Genomic DNA, 21,538 nt, shown 5'->3' with positions numbered 1-21,538 from the left:
AGTACAGACACTACTACACCATGTCATATATACACACACACACAGCCCAGTAAATACACTACTACACCATGTCATATATACACACACACACAGCTCAGTACATACACTACTACACCATGTCATATATACACACACAGCCCAGTACAAATACTACTACACCATGTCATATATACACACACAGCCCAGTACAGACACTACTACACCATGTCATATATACACACACAGCCCAGTACATACACTACTACACCATGTCATATATACACACACAGCCCAGTACATCCACTACTACACCATGTCATATATACACACACAGCCCAGTACATACACTACTACACCATGTCATATATACACACAGCCCAGTACATACACTACTACACCATGTCATATATACACACAGCCCAGTACAGACACTACTACACCATGTCATATATACACACACAGCCCAATACAGACACTACTACACCATGTCATATATACACACACAGCCCAGTACATACACTACTGCACCATGTCATATATACACACACAGCCCAGTACATACACTACTACACCATGTCATATATATACACACAGCCCAGTACATACACTACTACACCATGTCATATATACACACACAGCCCAGTACATACACTACTACACCATGTCATATATACACACACAGCCCAATACAGACACTACTACACCATGTCATATATACACACACAGCCCAGTACATACACTACTGCACCATGTCATATATACACACAGCCCAATACAGACACCACTACACCATGTCATATATACACACACACAGCCCAATACAGAACTACTACACCATGTCATATATACACACACACAGCCCAGTACATACACTACTACACCATGTCATATATACACACACACACAGCCCAGTACATACACTACTACACCATTTCTTATATACACACACAGCCCAGTACATACACTACTACATCATGTCATACATATACACACACAGCCCAGTACATACACTACTACACCATGCCATATATACACACACACAGCCAAAGTACAGACACTACTACACCATGTCATATATATACACAGCCCAGTACAGACACTACTACACCATGTCATATATACACGCACAGCCCAGTACAGCCACTACTACACCATGTCATATATACACACACAGCCCAGTACAGACACTACTACACAATGTCATATATACACACACAGCCCAGTACATACACTACTACACCATGTCATATATACACACACAGCCCAGTACATACACTACTACACCATGTCATATATATACACACAGCCCAGTACATACACTACTACACCATGTCATATATACACACACAGCCCAGTACATACACTACTACACCATGTCATATATACACACACAGCCCAATACAGACACTACTACACCATGTCATATATACACACACAGCCCAATACAGACACTACTACACCATGTCATATATACACACACAGCCCAGTACATACACTACTGCACCATGTCATATATACACACACAGCCCAGTACATACACTACTACACCATGTCATATATATACACACAGCCCAGTACATACACTACTACACCATGTCATATATACACACACAGCCCAGTACATACACTACTACACCATGTCATATATACACACACAGCCCAATACATACACTACTACACCATGTCATATATACACACACAGCCCAATACAGACACTACTACACCATGTCATATATACACACACAGCCCAGTACATACACTACTGCACCATGTCATATATACACACAGCCCAATACAGACACTACTACACCATGTCATATATACACACACACAGCCCAATACAGAACTACTACACCATGTCATATATACACACACAAAGCCCAGTACATACACTACTACACCATGTCATATATACACACAGCCCAGTACATACACTACTACACCATGTCATATATACACACACAGCCCAGTACATACACTACTACACCATGTCATGTATACACACACAGCCCAGTACAGACACTACTACACCATGTCATATATACACACACAGCCCAGTACAGACACTACTACACCAAGCCATATATACACACACAGCCCAGTACATACACTACTACACCATGTCATATACACACACACAGCCCAGTACAGACACTACTACTACACCATGTCATATATACACACACACACAGCCCAGTACATACACTACTACACCATGTCATATATACACACAGCCCAGTACATACACTACTACACCGTCATATATACACACACACACAGCCCAGTACATACACTACTACACCATGTCATATATACACACAGCCCAGTACATACACTACTACACCATGTCATATATACACACACACAGCCCAGTACATACACTACTACACCATGTCATATATACACACACAGCCCAGTACATACACTACTACACCATGTCATATATACACACACACAGCCCAGTACAGATAATACTACACCATGTCATATATACACACACAGCCCAGTACATACACTACTACACCATGTCATATATACACACACACAGCCCAGTACATACACTACTACACCATGTCATATATACACACACAGCCCAATACAGACACTACTACACCATGTCATATATACACACACAGCCCAGTACATACACTACTACACCATGTCATATATACACACACACAGCCCAGTACATACACTACTACACCATGTCATATATACACACACACAGCCCAGTACAGATAATACTACACCATGTCATATATACACACACAGCCCAGTACATACACTACTACACCATGTCATTTATACACACACACAGCCCAGTACAGACACTACTACACCATGTCATATATACACACACACAGCCCAGTACAGACACTACTACACCATGTCATATATACACACACAGCCCAGTACAGACACTACTACACCATGTCATATATACACACACAGCCCAGTACATACACTACTACACCATGTCATATATACACATACACAGCCCAGTACTGACACTACTACACCATGTCATATATACACGCACACACAGCCCAGTACAGACACTACTACACCATGTCATATATACACACAAACACAGCCCAGTACAGACACTACTACACCATGTCATATATACACACACAGCCCAGTACAGACACTACTACACCATGTCATATATACACACACAGGACAGTATAGACACTACTACAACATGTCATATATACACACACAGCCCAGTACATACACTACTACACCATGTCATATATACACACACAGCCCAATACAGACACTACTACACCATGTCATATATACACACACACAGCCCAGTACATACACTACTACACCATGTCATATATACACACACACACAGCCCAGTACATACACTACTATACAATGTCATATATACACACACTGCCCAGTACAGACACTACTACACCATGTCATATATACACACACACACAGCCCAGTAAATACACTACTACACCATGTCATATATACACACACACACAGCTCAGTACATACACTACTACACCATGTCATATATACACACACAGCCCAGTACAAATACTACTACACCATGTCATATATACACACACAGCCCAGTACAGACACTACTACACCATGTCACATATACACACACACACAGCCCAGTACATACACTACTACACCATGTCATATATACACACACACACAGCCCAGTACATACACTACTATACAATGTCATATATACACACACAGCCCAGTACAGACACTACTACACCATGCCATATATACACACACACAGCCAAAGTACAGACACTACTACACCATGTCATATATATACACAGCCCAGTACAGACACTACTACACCATGTCATATATACACACACAGCCCAGTACAGCCACTACTACACCATGTCATATATACACACACAGCCCAGTACAGACACTACTACACAATGTCATATATACACACACAGCCCAGTACATACACTACTACACCATGTCATATATACACACACAGCCCAGTACATACACTACTACACCATGTCATATATATACACACAGCCCAGTACATACACTACTACACCATGTCATATATACACACACAGCCCAGTACATACACTACTACACCATGTCATATATACACACACAGCCCAATACAGACACTACTACACCATGTCATATATACACACACAGCCCAGTACATACACTACTGCACCATGTCATATATACACACACAGCCCAGTACATACACTACTACACCATGTCATATATATACACACAGCCCAGTACATACACTACTACACCATGTCATATATACACACACAGCCCAGTACATACACTACTACACCATGTCATATATACACACACAGCCCAATACAGACACTACTACACCATGTCATATATACACACACAGCCCAGTACATACACTACTACACCATGTCATATATACACACACAGCCCAATACAGACACCACTACACCATGTCATATATACACACACAGCCCAGTACATACACTACTACACCATGTCATATATACACACACAGCCCAATACAGAACTACTACACCATGTCATATATACACACACACAGCCCAGTACATACACTACTACACCATGTCATATATACACACACAGCCCAGTACATACACTACTACACCATGTCATATATACACACACAGCCCAGTACATACACTACTACACCATGTCATATATACACACACAGCCCAGTACATACACTACTACACCATGTCATATATACAAACACAGCCCAGTACATACACTACTACACCATGTCATATATACAAACACAGCCCAGTACAGACACTACTACACCATGTCATATATACACACACACAGCCCAGTACATACACTACTACACCTTGTCATATATACACACACACAGCCCAGTACATACACTACTACACCATGTCATATATACACACAGCCAAGTACATACACTACTACATCATGTCATATATACACACACAGCCCAGTACAGACACTACTACACCATGTCATATATACACACACAGCCCAGTACATACACTACTACACCATGTCATATATACACTCACAGCCCAGTACATACACTACTACACCATGTCATATATACACACACACAGCCCAGTACAGACACTACTACACCATGTCATATATACACACACACAGCCCAGTACATACACTACTACACCATGTCATATATACACACACACAGCCCAGTACATACACTACTACTCCATGTCATATATACAAACACAGCCCAGTACAGACACTACTACACCATGTCATATATACACATACACTACTACACCATGTCATATATACACACTCAGCCCAGTACAGACACTACTACATCATGTCATATATACACACACAGCCCAGTACAGACACTACTACACCATGTCATATATACACACACACAGCCCAGTACATACACTACTACACCATGTCATATATACACACAGCCCAGTACATACACTACTAGACCATGTCATGTATACACACACAGCCCAGTACAGACACTACTACACCATGTCATGTATACACACACAGCCCAGTACAGACACTACTACACCATGTCATATATACACACACAGCCCAGTACAGACACTACTACACCAAGCCATATATACACACACAGCCCAGTACATACACTACTACACCATGTCATATATACACACACAGCCCAGTACAGACACTACTACTACACCATGTCATATATACACACACACACAGCCCAGTACATACACTACTACACCATGTCATATATACACACAGCCCAGTACATACACTACTACACCGTCATATATACACACACACACAGCCCAGTACATACACTACTACACCATGTCATATATACACACAGCCCAGTACATACACTACTACACCATGTCATATATACACACACACAGCCCAGTACATACACTACTACACCATGTCATATATACACACACAGCCCAGTACATACACTACTACACCATGTCATATATACACACACAGCCCAGTACAGATAATACTACACCATGTCATATATACACACACAGCCCAGTACATACACTACTACACCATGTCATATATACACACACACAGCCCAGTACATACACTACTACACCATGTCATATATACACACACACAGCCCAGTACAGATAATACTACACCATGTCATATATACACACACAGCCCAGTACATACACTACTACACCATGTCATTTATACACACACACAGCCCAGTACAGACACTACTACACCATGTCATATATACACACACACAGCCCAGTACAGACACTACTACACCATGTCATATATACACACACAGCCCAGTACAGACACTACTACACCATGTCATATATACACACACAGCCCAGTACATACACTACTACACCATGTCATATATACACATACACAGCCCAGTACTGACACTACTACACCATGTCATATATACACGCACACACAGCCCAGTACAGACACTACTACACCATGTCATATATACACACAAACACAGCCCAGTACAGACACTACTACACCATGTCATATATACACACACAGCCCAGTACAGACACTACTACACCATGTCATATATACACACACAGGACAGTATAGACACTACTACACCATGTCATATATACACACACAGCCCAGTACATACACTACTACACCATGTCATATATACACACACAGCCCAATACAGACACTACTACACCATGTCATATATACACACACACAGCCCAGTACATACACTACTACACCATGTCATATATACACACACACACAGCCCAGTACATACACTACTATACAATGTCATATATACACACACTGCCCAGTACAGACACTACTAATCCATGTCATATATACACACACACACAGCCCAGTAAATACACTACTACACCATGTCATATATACACACACACACAGCTCAGTACATACACTACTACACCATGTCATATATACACACACAGCCCAGTACAAATACTACTACACCATGTCATATATACACACACAGCCCAGTACAGACACTACTACACCATGTCACATATACACACACACACAGCCCAGTACATACACTACTACACCATGTCATATATACACACACACACAGCCCAGTACATACACTACTATACAATGTCATATATACACACACAGCCCAGTACAGACACTACTACACCATGCCATATATACACACACACAGCCAAAGTACAGACACTACTACACCATGTCATATATATACACAGCCCAGTACAGACACTACTACACCATGTCATATATACACACACAGCCCAGTACAGCCACTACTACACCATGTCATATATACACACACAGCCCAGTACAGACACTACTACACAATGTCATATATACACACACAGCCCAGTACATACACTACTACACCATGTCATATATACACACACAGCCCAGTACATACACTACTACACCATGTCATATATATACACACAGCCCAGTACATACACTACTACACCATGTCATATATACACACACAGCCCAGTACATACACTACTACACCATGTCATATATACACACACAGCCCAATACAGACACTACTACACCATGTCATATATACACACACAGCCCAGTACATACACTACTGCACCATGTCATATATACACACACAGCCCAGTACATACACTACTACACCATGTCATATATATACACACAGCCCAGTACATACACTACTACACCATGTCATATATACACACACAGCCCAGTACATACACTACTACACCATGTCATATATACACACACAGCCCAATACAGACACTACTACACCATGTCATATATACACACACAGCCCAGTACATACACTACTACACCATGTCATATATACACACACAGCCCAATACAGACACCACTACACCATGTCATATATACACACACAGCCCAGTACATACACTACTACACCATGTCATATATACACACACAGCCCAATACAGAACTACTACACCATGTCATATATACACACACACAGCCCAGTACATACACTACTACACCATGTCATATATACACACACAGCCCAGTACATACACTACTACACCATGTCATATATACACACACAGCCCAGTACATACACTACTACACCATGTCATATATACACACACAGCCCAGTACATACACTACTACACCATGTCATATATACAAACACAGCCCAGTACATACACTACTACACCATGTCATATATACAAACACAGCCCAGTACAGACACTACTACACCATGTCATATATACACACACACAGCCCAGTACATACACTACTACACCTTGTCATATATACACACACACAGCCCAGTACATACACTACTACACCATGTCATATATACACACAGCCCAGTACATACACTACTACATCATGTCATATATACACACACAGCCCAGTACAGACACTACTACACCATGTCATATATACACACACAGCCCAGTACATACACTACTACACCATGTCATATATACACTCACAGCCCAGTACATACACTACTACACCATGTCATATATACACACACACAGCCCAGTACAGACACTACTACACCATGTCATATATACACACACACAGCCCAGTACAGACACTACTACACCATGTCATATATACACACACACAGCCCAGTACATACACTACTACACCATGTCATATATACACACACACAGCCCAGTACATACACTACTACTCCATGTCATATATACAAACACAGCCCAGTACAGACACTACTACACCATGTCATATATACACACACAGCCCAGTACATACACTACTACATCATGTCATATATACACACACAGCCCAGTACAGACACTACTACACCATGTCATATATACACACAGCCCAGTACATACACTACTACACCATGTCATATATACACACACACAGCCCAGTACAGACACTACTACACCATGTCATATATATACACACACACAGCCCAGTACATACACTACTACACCATGTCATATATACACACACAGCCCAGTACATACACTACTACACCATGTCATATATACACATACACTACTACACCATGTCATATATACACACTCAGCCCAGTACAGACACTACTACATCATGTCATATATACACACACAGCCCAGTACAGACACTACTACACCATGTCATATATACACACACACAGCCCAGTACATACACTACTACACCATGTCATATATACACACACAGCCCAGTACAGACACTACTACTCCATGTCATATATACAAACACAGCCCAGTACAGACACTACTACACTATGCCATATATACAAACACACACAGCCCATTACATACACTACTACACCTTGCCATATATACACACACAGTCTAGTACAGACACTACTACACCATGTCCTATATACACACACAGCCCAGTACTGACACTACTACACCATGTCATATATACACACACAGCCCAGTACATACACTACTACACCATGTCATATATACACACACGGCCCAGTACATACACTACTACACCATGTCATATATACACACAGCCCAGTACAGACACTACTCCACCATGTCCTATATACACACACAGCCCAGTACTGACACTACTACACCATGTCATATATACACACACAGCCCAGCACATACACTACTACACCATGTCATATATACACACACACAGCCCAGTACATACACTACTACACCATGCCATATACACACACAGCCCAGTACAGACACCACTACAGTGTAAATGACATGTACACAAAGCTCATTACAGTTGCCTTTCCCCCATGATGTCTCCAGTTTTTTACCTTGTGACAGACAGGGCCACACCAGGAAGATCAGGCTGTACAGAAGGGTCCCCATCTCGCTGTGATTCTGTAGAGCTGGGAACTTTCTATTCAGTGATTACTTCTCCTTTCTATATAAGATCATACTCAGGAAATGGAGGAGGTTTCTGCAGTGTTGTAATTATCCTGTCTCTTATACAGGGACTCAGATTCCTCATTACTGACCATCGGCATCTGCGCACGCACCATCCCCACTCTGATTATTCATATCTTACCATCCTGTAATAGCCACAGACACCACTTGTGACACCAAACTTAGGCCTGTATTCAATTTGAGCCGAAAAGTCCAGACTTTTCGCCTGCTGGACTTTTCGCCTCCTTCGTCTGTTTTCCAGGTGGAAAAGTATCGCGCACGTGCCCGCTATACCCCGTATTCAATTCCAAAGTAGGTGAAATCGGGAACAGGCGAAGCTTGGATCGGCGAAAAAATACGGGAATATACGGGAAATAATTGTAGAACCCCCCTAAAGATGTCCAGACCTCGGGGATCACTATGTGTACCCCCATTTTTGCCTGCAGAAGAAAGTTGGCTTTTTAAATAGATGCGGAAGGTGGTTATTTTTCCCAACATTGAAGAAGTGATGCAGAAGAACATTTAGGTTTTATTTTCATTTTTAAAAGTGGTCCCATCAAATTTGGGGTACATGAAAATGGGGGCAAGCGTATTTTTAAGTCCCTAAAGGTAATTTTTTTAATTCTTCAAAAATACATCTGCTGCTACTTTGAGCAATGAAATAAACACCTGCCACATACTTGGGGACCCTACCACAATTAATTTCGTCAGTTTGGCATTTTGTTTTCACTTTTTTTTTTTCACCGCAAAATTTTAAATTATTTTTTTGGGGTGTCACGATTTATTATTTTTTTCTTGGCACATTTCATTTTAAGGGGGCATTCCCAAGGGTGCAGGCTATTTTTTTTAAGTCTGCACCCCTAAACCCCAAATCTGCACTTTTTTTCACCTGCTATTGATAATTGAAAAATTATCCTTTTTTTTTAAATGACCTTTCACCCCATTTACAAAAAAAAAACAGGAGTTTTCGGGAAATATGCCTGGGACCCCCTAAAGATGTCCAGACATGGGGGATCACTATGGGTACCCCCATTTTTGCCTGCTGAAGGAAGTCGGGGTTTGTAATAGCCGCGCAAGGTGCAATTTTGCGGCTATGAAGAAGTGGTAAAGAATAGCACTTAGATTATGTTTTTGGGGAAAATAACTATTCCTATCAAATTTGGGGTACATGAAAATGGGGGTAAGCATTTTTTTAAGTCCCTAAAGTTATATTTACAAATCTGCAAAATTGCACCTGCCGCTTGTCCCCGCAATGAAGAAAACACCTGCCGCATACATGGGGTCCCCACCTGAATTAATTTAGATAGTTTGGCACTTTGTTTCCCTATTTTTTTTTTTTTACCCCCAAAATTAAACATTATTTTTTGGGGGTGTCCCAAATATTTGTAAACATTTTTTGACGCAGTTTACCTTTAGGGGACTGTCTTAAGGCTGCATGAGAGTTCCCGCAATGTTGTACCCCAAACCCACAATTCTGCACTTTTTTCCACCTTCTATTCATAGGCGAAACTTTTTTGCCTATTACATTGCATTGACTTTCCGCCTAGGCGGAAAGTCTTCCAAATTGAATACGGAGGAAACTCAAAACAGGCGAATCGCCAAAAATGTGTCGCGGAAACTGACTTTTCGCCTCAAATTGACTACGGCCCTAAGTGACCTAGACAACCAGCCAGGCCATGTAGCTAGTTTACGCTCGAATTGAACCATCAATGGGCGAATAGCTTGTGCTTAACCAGGGATGAATCGTGTCATCTTCAAGATGGGAGACTCCTCGCCGCAGTGTCCGATGTGCAAGAATCAATGTCGTAGCCAGTTACAAATATGTGTAATTATATATTTAAGCCATTGACCACTCCCATGGTGCTTCTGCTGATAGGATGGTCCTAACACCAAACAGAGAGACAACATGTGTCTACTACCGGATGGTGCTATATCCATTGTATAATGGAAGATCAATGAAAAAATCCACGGTGATATGGGACCAAGTATATTGAGGGTTCAGGAGCAGCTCTAGTAAACCTAAAGGGGCATTTCTTAGGGTTTTAACGGTAGCACAGATGGGACATCAATGTAGAGATTAGGCCACCATAGGGAACATGTAAGGAGGTGAAGAGTTATACTAATGCCAGGACGGCCAGCTCTTCTGTGGTCATGGGCTTCTGGAGTACTTCTGTCTTCAGTTATTTTGGTATAAAGACCTTAGACTGAGGAGTTTCAGGAGGAACCTGTATCTGTGCTTATTGGAGTTTGGAGGAAAGAGTTATAGATGCAATTATTTGGTTTGGAGGTGTTGTGGATTCTGGAGGTGAAGGATTGGATTGCTGAGATACAAAACACTGAGAGAAAGCATCCACCTTCATGTTATTTGACCCAGGTCGATAGGTAATAATGAACTTAAATCATGAATAGAATAAATACAAACTAGTTTGTCTGGGATTGAGAAAGTACATTGAGATATCGAGCAGATACATTATCACCAGTTTGTTTAGGAACTCTCCAAGTACATTAGTTATCATCAGATCCTGGAAGATGCTGGGGCATGAGCCCAAAAAGCATCACTAGGTAATCGTAATGCATCCTCTTCCCTAATTCGGATCAAGTTATGTGCCCCTCTGAGGTATATTGTGGAATATACAATCGCTCCTAGCTCATTAAATACCTCTGACTGTGATCTGGCTGAGTCCCCTGATTCAGAACCGGACGCTCTGACAGAGCGCTCGCTCTGAATCAGGGCCGGCCTTCTGGTTTTTTTGAACGGCCTCCTGGCCGCTCGCATAGCTGTGGGTGACCACCCACAGCTATAGCGAGTGGCCAAGAAGATGGTGGCGATGGTCAAGACCATCGCGACCATCGGGCTTGTGACGAGACCCTTGTGGTAGGGTCTCGTGGCCGCAAGCCCCAGAGAGATTTCTGCTCTAACGGAGCCGAAATCTCTCCCACTGACATCACTCGTGATGTCAGTGGGGCCGCCCCCCAAACGTAGGCGTTCACATGGGAACACCTCCGTTTGAGCAGCCACTCCCCCGGCCCACCCACCAAAGGGGGCGAGCTGTCACTCAACATCGACAGCTCGCCCCCTTTGTTGCAAGACCCGGAGCGACGGAGTGCCCGTCGCTATCCGGGTCTCGCGCATGCTCAAGACGGAGCCGGCTCCGTTGTGCGCATGCACACTGGCCCACCATCGACCCGGTTGCGAGCGCACAGTGCTCGCGACCAGGTCTGAATCAGGCCCTGAGTCCCCTGTAGTCAATGCATGGTCTAATGCTAGGTACGTACATACTAGACGATATGTCGTCCAATCTGGCTGCATGGGACAAGATATAGGGCACATCGTGTAGTGTGTACCCTCAATGTCACTGACAATGTGCACTCCCGTGCATCGTCGGCGACATTGCCCATTGGACCTGCATGCAGGTCCAAAGGGCAACACATCGTTAGCGGGGTCCATGTTGCCAAATGCAGCATGGCCCCCACTCTTGCGTCGTTCCTGGCATCGGCAAGTGTTCCCGGCATCGGCACCTTGCCGGGATGCACCACTAACGAGGTCGGTACACACTAGAAATCGTCTAGTGTGTACTGGTCTTAGATCCACAGTTTTTTAGGCACAAAGAATAATCCAACCCCAACTGGGGATTTGAAGAGCCTTCTGTAGGTTCTTGGAAATGTTTTCTTCATCTGCTGTAAGTACTGGAGGAGACAGTGAAAAAATGACTTTCCTTTGGGTAGTTTAGCACTCGGGATTAGTTCAAAAGCACAGTCATAAGCTCAACGTGGAGGGAGAGCATCTGTAGATTGATAACAAAATACTTACTCACCGTCCACATATGGTGTAGGAAGCTTAACTCCTAAAGAGGTAACAGAACTTACAGGTATGGTCAGACAATTTTGATGACGAGGGTCACTCCATGAGAGAGCTCCTACAGCAAGTTCCAGAGGATGAGCCTTGAAACTAATGGGGCCGCCTAAAAGTGGTACCCCCATCTAGGGATGTCATAGAGATGGGATTCTTGCGGAAAAGCTTGGGACTGATTTAACGTCTTGTCGGTAACGTTTTGTGCAACCCTACTGTCCAGCAAAGTCTTAGAAGACACATAGGAACTATTTATTAGTATTGTTATGGGTACTTGTAGGGAGTTTGGACAGGTACTGGAATGACCTAGAGGTGCATTTACCAGCTTCTGAAGACACTGGGCAGCAAAGTGCCCTTTGAGTCAGCAATACAAGTAAAGACCCTGCAGGCATCGTTTGTCTTTCTCCTCCTCAGAGAGTGTCGAACGACCTCTCAGCTTGGGCACCAGATCATTATTAAGAGGGAAGGGGCCACAATTCCCACTTGGGCCAGTTAGTTTCCATTCATGAGAACGTTCCTGAGACATTTGGCTAGTGTTACTGTAAATGTTGCGTTTTGATGTTCTGACTCCGCCTTTTTCCTGTTTTCCTTTTCTGTGTACTGAGGTTGCTAGGCACCTGCTATTCACCCCGGTTTCTGCAGCTCAGCCGTTATCATCAACCCTGAGTACACAGAAAAGGAAAACATTGGAAAAGAGAAGTTCAGAACGTAATGTAACAGTCTATCACCGTATAACGGTGCCTGCAGAATTACACTTGGCTGTTGTAGGTAATATTTTGGTGACCACTCTGTCTGCATATATATATATATATATGCCCTGCCCTGTCTGGCTCATCGCCTCCTCCTTACACTTCCCTCTTACACCAGGGCCGAAACTAGGATATCTCTCACCCGGTGCAAGGCAGCAATTTTGCGCCCCCTCCCTTCCCGTACCTGGATTTGTCCTTGTTCCTCCATAAGGCAGTGCACTAGTCAAATGTCCCTGGTATAGTGACTTACATTATTCCAGACACCAGAATGCCCATTACACATTATGCCACACACGGTAATGCCTATTTACCAAAGTGCCAATTACATATTTGCCCGACACCATTTTATGCCCCACAGTAAGGCTTCTAATTACTTTAAAAATACCTGCTCGTTGTCAGGGGTTTCACGCTCGTTGAAATGGGGTTTATGCTCGTTGCCAGGGGGTTTCACGGGAGAAGATGCAGCTTTCAGCATCTTCTCCTGACACTTGCGCTGGCCTAATAGACACTAGAGGTCCAGTAGGACCTCTAGTGTCTGTCTGCTCCTTGGCGGCGGCCATTTTTGGATGGCCGTTTTCAGCAGAGTCCATGCGGATGGCTAGTCCGCATGGAATCTGCTGAAAATGGCCATACAAAAATGACCACCGCCAAGGAGGAGATAGACACTAGAGGTCCAGTAAGGACCTCTAGCATCTGTCTCCTCCTAGGCGGTGGCCATTTTTGGATGGCCATTATCTGAATCTGCAGCCAAGCCACCATGAGTCAGCCTATTTTCACCCCCTGCATTTCGGGCACCCGGTGTACATGTACCTCTAGCCCCCCCCTAGTTGCGGCCCTGCTTACACTCACTCCTGTCACGCTAAACTCACAATATCATATTCACTAGTGCTGGCTCTCAGGGAAATCCATGACAGCTGCCTTGCTGCAGCCATGACCCGCAGGCTGATTTCTACCAGGGACTTCTAGTAACCTCCATACAAAGAGTGAGAGTATTCTACACTCAGGGCCTGATTCAGAGCCGGACACTCTGAATCAGGGCGTTTTTGGTTTTTTTTGGTTGCGGCCTCTTGGACGCTCGCATAGCTGTGGGTTACCACCCACAGCTTAAGCGAGCATCCATGATGATGGTCACGATGGTCAAGACCATCGCGACCATTGGGCTTGCGACGAGACCCTTGCGGTAGGGTCTCGTCTGCCGCAAGCCCTGGAGTGCTTTGGGCTCTATCAGAGCCAACAGCACTCCCACTGACATCACTAGTGATGGCAGTGGGGCCGACCCCAGACGGTAGGCGTTCCCATGGGAACGCCTCCATTTGGGCAGCAACGCCCCCCCGGCACGCCCACCAAAGGGGGCGTGCTGTCACTCAACATCGACAGCACGCCCCCTTTGGTACGAGACCCGGATAGCGGCGGCTTGGCCGTCGCTATCCGGGTCTCGCGCATGCGCACGGCGGACCCGGCTCCCTCGTGCGCTTGCGCACTTGCCCAACATCGACCCGCTTGCGAGCGCTCAGCGCTCGCCAGCGGGTCTGAATCAGGCCCTCAGTACAATACACAAAGAATGATAGTGACCTCTATACAATACAGAGGTGAAACCAAATGATTGACATCTGGAAAGAGGTGGTTTAAACCGCTAGGACTGGGGCTGGTATGGGTGCTGATCATCGCCTATGGTAGTGCAGGGATGTGTTATTGTCTGAGTTTATTTAATAGGTTTGGGATGTGGGCCGAATCATCTTTGTTCCAGACTTCCTACCCTCCTTTCTCATTGAGTGTGTTCATTTGCTGGTTTAGAGAAACCGAATGATTACATAAGAAAAGAGGTGTTTTAAACCTCTAGGATGGGGGCCGGCATGTATGCAAATTACTTGTTGGAGTTAGCCTATGGCAAGCGGGGGCGGGTTTGTAACGGGAACATTATATAAAGGGCTAGAAGTGTAGGCCCAAGTCTCTTTGTTCCAGATTCCGGTCAGTAACAGAGTTTGTCAGTGTACAGTAATACTGATTACATTGGTGCTTTTTACTGCTTGATTTTCCTTCCTGTTACATATCTCTCCCTATTTATCACTCTCCATATTCTTCTATTATATTTCATCACATTCCTTTCTTTCCCTCCCTTTCCTGGCTTGTCCGTTTTTGCTGTATTATCCCTGTTGCTGGCCACATCCCTCTCACCTCTTACCATGCGTCCCCACCGCTTTGTGCCCCCATCTGCCCGATTTCTCCATCCTGAGGATAACCAACGCCCATGCCGGCGTCGTGGAGCAGCCCCTGCTGCGGATGCTGCTTCTGGCGCCGCTTTGGCAAATTCGCGGGACCCGCTCCAGCGTAGGGGGGCGGACTCTGCCGCGGACGCGGTGGATGCTGCTCCCAGCGCTGCTGTTGCCAGGAACCGGCGTCGCTGGGTGGCCCCTGCCGCGGATGCGGCGGCTGCTGCTCCTGGCGGCGCTCTTACTATGTCGCGGGTCCCGCGCCGGCGTAGGGGAGCGGCCTCCGCCGTGGATGTGGCAGATGCTGTTCCCGACGCAGTGATATCCGGGGCTCAGCATCGGGGGGTGGCCCCTGCCGCGGATGCGGCGGGTGTTGCCCCTGACGCCGCTGCGGCTGGAGAGAGGAGTTTGCGCCGGTGTCCGGCTCGGCTGAGCCTGGGCCCGGCTGTGACTCCTTGTGTTAGTCGCGGATGGGAGCGCGCCGCGTCAGCTGTACGCGGGTGTGCGCTCCCGTCTCACACTTGGGACATAACCTCCGGTAAAAGGAGGAGGTCCCGGCGGGGGCGCATAGCACCATCTAGGCAGGGTGCTTCATTACCCAGGGCCCTTCCCGTTCCCCGCTCGCAGCAGGGCACCCGCCATGTTAGTGAGCGGGGGGCGGAGCTTAGTAGAGGGGGCAGCCATCTTGCAGCCAGCTTGTCCCAGGCTCCTAGTGCTGGTAGAATGGCACAAACACGGTCAGCCCCTCTAATTTTACCTGTTGTTGCCCCTACCTCCATTGCTGTGCAGCCAGTACCCTCAGCCATTGCTTCTGCCCTGTCTACTCTGGCTGCTGTCTTTGCACCATTTTTAGCAGCTCCGCCTGCCACCCCTTTACCTAACCTAACTTTCGCGCCCGCTAACGCTAACTCTGCGAGGGTCCAAGGGGGGTCAGAGATTGAGCAGTTGGTGCAGGCATTGAGGGCTATCGCTCCTAGTTTGGCCCCGCACAGTTTAGGGACTACCGCACCCTCCCTACCGCGGAGTCAAGGATTGGGTCAGAGCAGTGCGGATGTTGGGTCGCCTGCCGCAGAGGCGGCAGCGGGTGTCCTTTCTTCTTTTTCAGATGACGATGTCGAGGAAGGGGAGTTGGTTGACGCAGACGTCGGGGAGGGGCCGTCCAGATTTTCCTCTGATACCGTGACATCGGAGAGTTCAGGTGGGTCTTCCTCAGACTCTAGTTCTTTGACATCTTCTTTTGCTTCCTCTATCTCTAACACGGACAGCGCTAGCAGAGCTCGCAAGCGAGCGGCAAAATATGCAAAATTGGAAGCAAGGCGGCGCTCGAGGCATAGGCATCGCACCCCTAAGCGTAAGACTATAGAGAAAGGGTTGGAGGGTGCTGCAGGCGTACACTGCGACAACACTGCGGTTTTACGGGGTTTAAGGGAGACTTGCCGCACTAAGATCTGCAAGGGAGACTATGTGGATATTTTTGCTCTTACGGAGAAAGCTAAGAAGGCATTTAAGGCAGCCAGGGCACAAGGCGGTATAAGGCTAGAGGCGTTCAAATCGTACAATAATTGGCTGGCTGGTTTTTGCATTTTCTCAGCTTGTTATTTGGAGACGCGTCCAGGTGAGCACCTGAACGTCATTAGATATCTGCATTTAATTCATAGCATGCAGTTATCCGCCAGTGGCATGGCTTGGCGCACTTACGACGAAGAATTTTGTCGCAAGCAGGATGGCAGACAGGTTATGGATCTAGGGTGGAAGGACGTGGAGGTCTGGCTGGAAGTCACACAGCCTTTACGTCCTTCGGATGAGGGGTACAACGCGAGCAAAACATCTAGTTCGGTTCGTCAGGGCCAAGAGCAGGCGTCTGGGGGGAAATGCTTCGCGTTTAATAATGCCTCCTGTACGCAGGGAGGAAAGTGTGGTTTTCGTCACCTCTGCTTGCGATGCGGTGGCAACCACCCAGCTGCCAAGTGTTTCAAAGCGGGTACCCAGCAGCAGCCAGCGAAAGTCGCTAGTGCTAAGTAAAGCTCCAACCCCTGTCCGCGTCACCGCGTTAGCAAAATGGTTGATTTGGTGCCCGGTCCCGCAGGACGCAGAATTTTTGTTAAATGGTTTTAGTTTTGGTTTACGTTTACCTATTTGCAGGGATGTTGACACAGGCTCGCCTAGGAATTTGAAGTCTGCGTTTGAGTTACCTCACATTCTTAGGGAGAAGGTCGATGGTGAAGTTAGCTTAGGGCGCATGGCGGGTCCTTTTGTAGAAACCCCCATTAGGGATCTTGTGATTTCCCCGGTGGGTGTGGTTCCCAAGAAGATTCCAGGAAAATACAGGCTCATTCAGCATCTGTCATATCCGCCAGGCTCGTCAGTAAATGATGCTATACCAGTTGAGGATTCCTCGGTGGTGTACCAGTCGCTTGACGAAGCTTTGGACGTGGTTAGGTGTTATGGTACGGGCGCTCTGATGGCTAGGATAGATGTTGAGTCAGTTTTTTGCTTATTGCCTTTACACCCGGAGTCATTCCGATTTATGGGTTTTCGCTTGGACAACGGATATTACGTAGACAAGTGCATGCCTATGGGATGCTCTGTGTCCTGTGCATTTTTTGAGCGATTTAGCACTTTCCTACACTGGTGCGTAGAGTTTTCTTGCGGTGGTCATAGGATAGCTCACTATCTCGATGACTTTCTTTGTGTCGGCCCTGTCGGTTCTGATAGATGTAGTTTTTTGTTGTTTTCTTTGCAAGCTGTGTTTTTTCATTTTGGAGTCCCGTTGCTGCGGACAAGACTGAGGGCCCTTCCTCTTGCTTGTCAGTTCTAGGTGTCGAGATCGACACCTCGGCAGGCGCTTGCCGCCTGCCTCTCAATAAGGTCGACAAGTTGCGCACTGCCATAGTGGAGTGCGCGGGTTCCAGTAAAATTACTCTGCGGCAGGCGCAATCCCTCCTTGGCCTGCTAAACTTTGCCTGTAAGGTCATACCAATGGGTGGAGTTTTTTTTTTTTTTTTTTTTCGCGTAAGCTGGAAAGGGCCACGGCTGGGGTCACTACGCCGAGACATTTGCTATATTTATCCTCCGAGATTAAGCGGGACCTCTCTGTCTGGGTTTCGTTTCTTCGGGATTTTAATGGCGTTTGGTTGTGGATGTCTCAAGCCGCTGACAATTTGCGGCTCCAGCTGTTCACTGACGCGGCAGGAGCCACAGGGTTCGGCTGTTACCTTGATGGCTCCTGGTGCGTTGGCCGGAGGAATGGGTGGCGAAGGGTTTGACTAAGGACTTGCTCCTTCTCGAACTCTTCCCCATAATGGTTTCTTTTTTAAATCTGGGGGGACAGTTTACGCATTCGCAGCATCATTATCAGGTGCGACAACCTGGACGTGGTCCATGCGATCAATCGGCAACGCGCGGCTTCCCTGCTGGTTTTGCGCTTGCTAGCAAAGCTGGTGCTCACATGTCTGCGATGTAACATCTTGTTTAAGGCAAGACACGTGCCTGGGGTGGAGAATGAGATAGCCGATGCGTTATCACGTTTTCAGTGGGCTAAATTCCGATCTTTGGTCCCTGGTGCTGACGCTGACGCGGTGCTTTCCCCTTCTTATGTTTGGCAGGTGATCGATCCGGCATGGAGGGCTTAGCAGAACAGTCTCTAGCCCCTTCCACGTTGCGAGCGTACCGTCAGGCATTAAATGAATGGGAAGATTATTCCCATAGCAGCAGGCAGGCGGGTAGGAGTCAGCATCTTCTATGTTTTCTTTTATTTGGAGTCTCCGTTTGGCTAGCAGATCCAGGGCTTCTGTGACGCGCTCTTTGGCAGGCATTGCATTTTATAGTAAGTTGAAGGGACAGCCTGACTTTACAAAAAGCTTTCTGATCATGAAGGCTTTAAAAGGTTGGGCACGGGTCTCCCGGCCAGTAGCTGACCGTAGGAAACCTGTGGATGATCATGTGCTGCCGGCAGCGTTGGGGGGGGGGCAGTTCACGGAATTACTCTTACCGAGTGCGAGACAGTCCTGATCCAATTGGGGTTTTCATTGGCTTTTCACGGCGCCTTGCGGGTATCGGAGCTGGTGGCATCTTCCAAATGGGTTGATGCCACCGTGCTCCTCTCGGATATCTCAGTCAGTGAAAGGTCTGTGCTGTGTAGGATTCGGCGGTCAAGGACCGACCAGGCTGGTAAGGGCAGGTGGATCTCGTAGAGTCCGTCTAAGGATGAACGGATCTGCCCTGTGGCACTAGCTACGCACTTCGCATTAGTACGGCCAGATGTCCCTGGTTCATGGCTCATGCATTTCGACAGGACTCCGCTTACCAAATACCAGTTTGGTTGGTTTTTGAAGAGGTGTGTATCAGTTTTAGGCCTCCCGCCTCAGGATTTTGGTACACACTCGTGTCGGATCGGAGCCGCAACTTCGGCCGCAGCTGCAGGTTTCTCGGCATCGGAAATTAAGTCCCTCGGGCGTTGGAAATCTGATAGTTATAAAAGTTACATTCGACCTAGGCGTTAAGGTCCTTTGTTTAAAGTCATGTCACAGTTTGTGACGTTTATATGTTATGCCTGCCTGGTTTTTGTCTTGTCTCATGTACTGTCCTGTCTTGTCTGTTACCCCTGTCCATCCTACTCGGGATTAGCTACTCGCCATTGCTGGCAATGGGAGTCTTGAGGGATTTTACAATTTTTACCTGAACTGATGGATTCAATTCGGTTATTCTGCATCATTTAATTCATAGTCCATCCCTCAGCAGGTTTTTATTTTACCTCTTGCCGAGTTCACCTGTTTATTCCCAATTTCCTCCCCACCCATTCTTCCCCTTTGTGTCTTTTGTTTGTCTTAGCCACTTTAAATAGTAAAGTCGGCGACCAATAGAAAATTTTTCTTTTTGGCAGATACTCACTTATGTTCTATCAGATCCCACTAATAC

Source organism: Taudactylus pleione, unplaced genomic scaffold, assembly GCF_031769625.1.
Source record: "Taudactylus pleione unplaced genomic scaffold, aTauple2 ptg000949l, whole genome shotgun sequence".
NCBI lineage: Eukaryota > Metazoa > Chordata > Amphibia > Anura > Myobatrachidae > Taudactylus > Taudactylus pleione.
The sequence above is the reverse complement of the archived record's forward strand: the minus strand, read 5'-3'. Positions refer to the sequence as shown.